Source organism: Saccoglossus kowalevskii, chromosome 15 (assembly GCF_978046115.1).
Source record: "Saccoglossus kowalevskii chromosome 15, keSacKowa6.1, whole genome shotgun sequence".
Lineage (NCBI taxonomy): Eukaryota > Metazoa > Hemichordata > Enteropneusta > Harrimaniidae > Saccoglossus > Saccoglossus kowalevskii.
This window is the reverse complement of record NC_140655.1, coordinates 6,471,506-6,477,504: the sequence shown is the minus strand read 5'-3', so window position 1 is coordinate 6,477,504 and position 5,999 is coordinate 6,471,506.

Sequence of the window (5,999 nt, the reverse complement as noted above, 5' to 3'; positions counted from 1 at the left end):
ATACATGACCTAAGTTGTTGGCATATCAAAAAAGCACAGTTTTTTAGCCGACACATTTAATAAATGGCAGTTAAAATCAGCCTATATATGTTCACGTGAGCTGACTGTAAAACGTTATAAACCAGCGCGCAAAGTTGGAAAAAACTAGGGAAATGTTGGCGGAGTTGCTTGTATATTTAAGCCAAGTCATTATCATGACAACCCCGCAGTTCAATTTTGAAAACATAAAGTAAATGTTCCGAGAATGCCTCACATATATGCAGATTATCACACCAGTCAACCGAAAAATCGACAACAAACTGCTTACAAAGTTGTGAAAAGCGATTGCAAAGTTGGTAGTTTCATGCGGGATTGTTACCTTTGATATCATATTAACAAGTCCCGTAGTAGAAAATTCGAAATACGAATTAATATTTCGTAAATTGGTGTTAAATCAACGTAGCGTTAAATCAAGTATGTATAGGTCATAGGTCAATATAGAGGTACCTGTGCAAGCGATATCGAATGAAAACCTCCAAAACATAAAATAGCCGCCAATTCGGCTTAATTTCGAATAATCCATGTTGCTGTGTGGTTTGGTGCTTGACAAATATTTAAAGTAAAGCACAATCGGGCGAGGTTAGTACTTGCATGGGAGACTACCTGGGTAAAAGTCCTGTAGAATTTATATTTTTTTTGTTTCATCACACTCATGGAAAAATATAAGGCAACGTTCCTGCATTTTTTCTTACTGTGATGTCAATCATTCATAGTGCAAAATCGTGGCGTTTTTGTAACTTTTTCTAATTAATGGAAACTTTTCAAATTACTTGTACTTTTCACGAACAAGTTGTTCATGTTGTCAGCACGTAGTTGGTTTTACGCTGTTAACGCATCGTGTAAAGATGTACAAAGTTATTGCAAAGTTGTGGAAAGTTATTGCAAAGTTGGTTGATGTATTTGTATATATGACCTAAGTTGTTGGCATATAGAAAGGCGCAGTTGTTAAGTCGATCAATTTAATAAAAGCCAGTTAAAAGCAGCATATAGATGTTCACGTGAACTGACTGTAAAACGTTAGAAAACTTTGTGCAAAGTTGAAAAAACGAAGGAAATATTGGCGGAGTAGCTTAAATATTAAACCTAAATCATTATCATGACAACACCGAGTTAAATTGTGAAAACATAAAGTAAATATTCCGAGAATGCCACACATATATGCAGATTAACACACCAGTCAACCGAAAAATCGACACCAAACTGCTTACAAAGTTGTGAAAAGCGATTGCAAAGTTGGTAGTTTTATGCGGGAGTGTTACCTGTGATATCATATCAACAAGTCCAGTAGTAGAAAATTCGAAATACGAATTAATATTTCTTAAATTTGTGTTAAATCACCGACGTGTTATATCAAGTATGTAAAGGTCATAGGTCAATATAGAAGGTACATGTGCAAGCGATATCGAGTGAAAACATTCAAAATATAAAATATCCGCCAATTCGGCTTAATTTCAAATAATCCATACTGCTGTGTGATTAGGTGCTCGACAAATGTTTAAAGTAAAGCACAGTCGGGCGAGGTTAGTGCTTGCATGGGAGGCTACCTGAGTAAAAGACCTGTAGAATTTATACTTTTTTTGTTTCATCACACACATGGAAAATATATAAGGCAACGTCCCCTGCATTTTTTCTTACTGTGATGTCAATCATTCATAGTGCAAAATCGTGGCGTTTTTGTAACTTTATTTAATTAATGGAAACTTTTCAAATTACTTCTAATTTTCTCGAACATGTTGTTCATGTTGTCTGCACGTAGTCGGTTTTACGCTGTTAACGCATCGTGTAAAGATGTGCAAAGTTATTGCAAAGTTGTGGAAAGTTATTGCAAAGTTGGTAGATGTATTTGTATACATGACCTAAGTTGTTGGCATATTAAAAAAAGCACAGTTTTTTAGCCGACACATTTAATAAATGGCAGTTAAAATCAGCCTATATATGTTCACGTGAGCTGACTGTAAAACGTTATAAACCAGCGCGCAAAGTTGGAAAAAACTAGGGAAATGTTGGCGGATTTGCTTGTATATTTAAGCCAAGTCATTATCATGACATCCCCGCAGTTCAATTTTGAAAACATAAAGTAAATGTTCCGAGAATGCCTCACATATATGCAGATTATCACACCAGTCAACCGAAAAATCGACAACAAACTGCTTACAAAGTTGTGAAAAGCGATTGCAAAGTTGGTAGTTTCATGCGGGATTGTTACCTTTGATATCATATTAACAAGTCCCGTAGTAGAAAATTCGAAATACGAATTAATATTTCGTAAATTGGTGTTAAATCAACGTAGCGTTAAATCAAGTATGTATAGGTCATAGGTCAATATAGAGGTACCTGTGCAAGCGATATCGAATGAAAACCTCCAAAACATAAAATAGCCGCCAATTCGGCTTAATTTCGAATAATCCATGCTGCTGTGTGGCTAGGTGCTCGACAAATGTTTAAGGTAAAGTACAATCGGGCGTGGTTAGTACTTGCATGGGAGACTACCTGGGTAAAAGTCCTGTAGAATTTATATTTTTTTTGTTTCATCACACTCAATATAAGGCAACGTTCCTGCATTTTTTCTTACTGTGATGTCAATCATTCATAGTGGAAAATCGTGGCGTTTTTGTAACTTTATTTAATTAATGGAAACTTTTCAAATTACTTGTAATTTTCACGAACAAGTTGTTCATGTTGTCTGCACGTAGTTTGTTTTACGCTGTTAACGCATCGTGTAAAGATGTGCAAAGTTATTGCAAAGTTGTGGAAAGTTATTGTAAAGTTGGTTGATGTATTTGTATACATGACCTAAGTTGTTGGCATATAGAAAGGCGCAGTTGTTAAGTCGATCAATTTAATTAAAGCCAGTTGAAAGCAGCATATAGATGTTCACGTGAACTGACTGTAAAACGTTAGAAAACTTTGTGCAAAGTTGAAAAAACGAAGGAAATATTGGCGGAGTAGCTTAAATATTAAACCTAAATCATTATCATGACAACACCGAGTTAAATTGTGAAAACATAAAGTAAATATTCCGAGAATGCCACACATATATGCAGATTAACACACCAGTCAACCGAAAAATCGACACCAAACTGCTTACAAAGTTGTGAAAAGCGATTGCAAAGTTGGTAGTTTTATGCGGGAGTGTTACCTGTGATATCATATCAACAAGTCCAGTAGTAGAAAATTCGAAATACGAATTAATATTTCTTAAATTTGTGTTAAATCACCGACGTGTTATATCAAGTATGTAAAGGTCATAGGTCAATATAGAAGGTACATGTGCAAGCGATATCGAGTGAAAACATTCAAAATATAAAATATCCGCCAATTCGGCTTAATTTCAAATAATCCATACTGCTGTGTGATTAGGTGCTCGACAAATGTTTAAAGTAAAGCACAGTCGGGCGAGGTTAGTGCTTGCATGGGAGGCTACCTGAGTAAAAGACCTGTAGAATTTATACTTTTTTTGTTTCATCACACACATGGAAAATATATAAGGCAACGTCCCCTGCATTTTTTCTTACTGTGATGTCAATCATTCATAGTGCAAAATCGTGGCGTTTTTGTAACTTTATTTAATTAATGGAAACTTTTCAAATTACTTCTAATTTTCTCGAACATGTTGTTCATGTTGTCTGCACGTAGTCGGTTTTACGCTGTTAACGCATCGTGTAAAGATGTGCAAAGTTATTGCAAAGTTGTGGAAAGTTATTGCAAAGTTGGTAGATGTATTTGTATACATGACCTAAGTTGTTGGCATATTAAAAAAAGCACAGTTTTTTAGCCGACACATTTAATAAATGGCAGTTAAAATCAGCCTATATATGTTCACGTGAGCTGACTGTAAAACGTTATAAACCAGCGCGCAAAGTTGGAAAAAACTAGGGAAATGTTGGCGGATTTGCTTGTATATTTAAGCCAAGTCATTATCATGACATCCCCGCAGTTCAATTTTGAAAACATAAAGTAAATGTTCCGAGAATGCCTCACATATATGCAGATTATCACACCAGTCAACTGAAAAATCGACAACAAACTGCTTACAAAGTTGTGAAAAGCGATTGCAAAGTTGGTAGTTTCATGCGGGATTGTTACCTTTGATATCATATTAACAAGTCCCGTAGTAGAAAATTCGAAATACGAATTAATATTTCGTAAATTGGTGTTAAATCAACGTAGCGTTAAATCAAGTATGTATAGGTCATAGGTCAATATAGAGGTACCTGTGCAAGCGATATCGAATGAAAACCTCCAAAACATAAAATAGCCGCCAATTCGGCTTAATTTCGAATAATCCATGCTGCTGTGTGGCTAGGTGCTCGACAAATGTTTAAGGTAAAGTACAATCGGGCGTGGTTAGTACTTGCATGGGAGACTACCTGGGTAAAAGTCCTGTAGAATTTATATTTTTTTTGTTTCATCACACTCAATATAAGGCAACGTTCCTGCATTTTTTCTTACTGTGATGTCAATCATTCATAGTGGAAAATCGTGGCGTTTTTGTAACTTTATTTAATTAATGGAAACTTTTCAAATTACTTGTAATTTTCACGAACAAGTTGTTCATGTTGTCTGCACGTAGTTTGTTTTACGCTGTTAACGCATCGTGTAAAGATGTGCAAAGTTATTGCAAAGTGGTGGAAAGTTATTGTAAAGTTGGTTGATGTATTTGTATACATGACCTAAGTTGTTGGCATATAGAAAGGCGCAGTTGTTAAGTCGATCAATTTAATTAAAGCCAGTTGAAAGCAGCATATAGATGTTCACGTGAACTGACTGTAAAACGTTAGAAAACTTTGTGCAAAGTTGAAAAAACGAAGGAAATATTGGCGGAGTAGCTTAAATATTTAACCTAAATCATTATCATGACAACACCGAGTTAAATTGTGAAAACATAAAGTAAATGTTCCGAGAATGCCTCACATATAAGCCGATTATCACACCAGTCAACCGAAAACCCGACAACAAACTGCTTACAAAGTTGTGAAATAAGATTGCAAACTTGGTAGTTTCAAGAGGGATTGTTAACTGTGATATCATATTAACAAGTCCCGTAGTAGAAAATTCGAAATACGAACAAATATTTCGTAAATTGGTGTTAAATCAACGTAGTGTTAAATCAAGTATGTATAGGTCATAGGTCAATATAGAGGTACCTGTGCAAGCGATATCAAATGAAAACCTCCAAAACATAAAATAGCCGCCAATTCGGCTTAATTTCGAATAATCCATGCTGCTGTGTGGCTAAGTGCTCGACAAATGTTTAAAGTAAAGCACAATCGGGCGTGGTTAGTACTTGCATGGGAGACTACCTGGGTAAAAGTCCTGTAGAATTTATATTTTTTTGTTTCATCACACTCATGGAAAGAATATAAGGCAACGTTCCTGCATTTTTTCTTACTGTGATGTCAATCATTCATAGTGCAAAATCGTGGCGTTTTTGTAACTTTTTCTAATTAATGGAAACTTTTCAAATCACTTGTAATTTTCACGAATAAGTTTGTTCATGTTGTCAGCACGTAGTTGGTTTTACGCTGTTAACGCATCGTGTAAATATGTACAAAGTTATTGCAAAGTTGTGGAAAGTTATTGTAAAGTTGGTTGATGTATTTGTATATATGACCTAAGTTGTTGGCATATAGAAAGGCGCAGTTGTTAAGTCGATCAATTTAATTAAAGCCAGTTGAAAGCAGCATATAGATGTTCACGTGAACTGACTGTAAAACGTTAGAAAACTTTGTGCAAAGTTGAAAAAACGAAGGATATATTGGCGGAGTTGCTTGTATATTTAAGCCAAGTCATTATCATGACAACCCCGCAGTTCAATTTTGAAAACATAAAGTAAATGTTCCGAGAATGCCTCACATATATGCAGATTATCACACCAGTCAACCGAAAAATCGACAACAAACTGCTTACAAAGTTGTGAAAAGCGATTGCAAAGTTGGTAGTTTCATGCGGGATTGTTA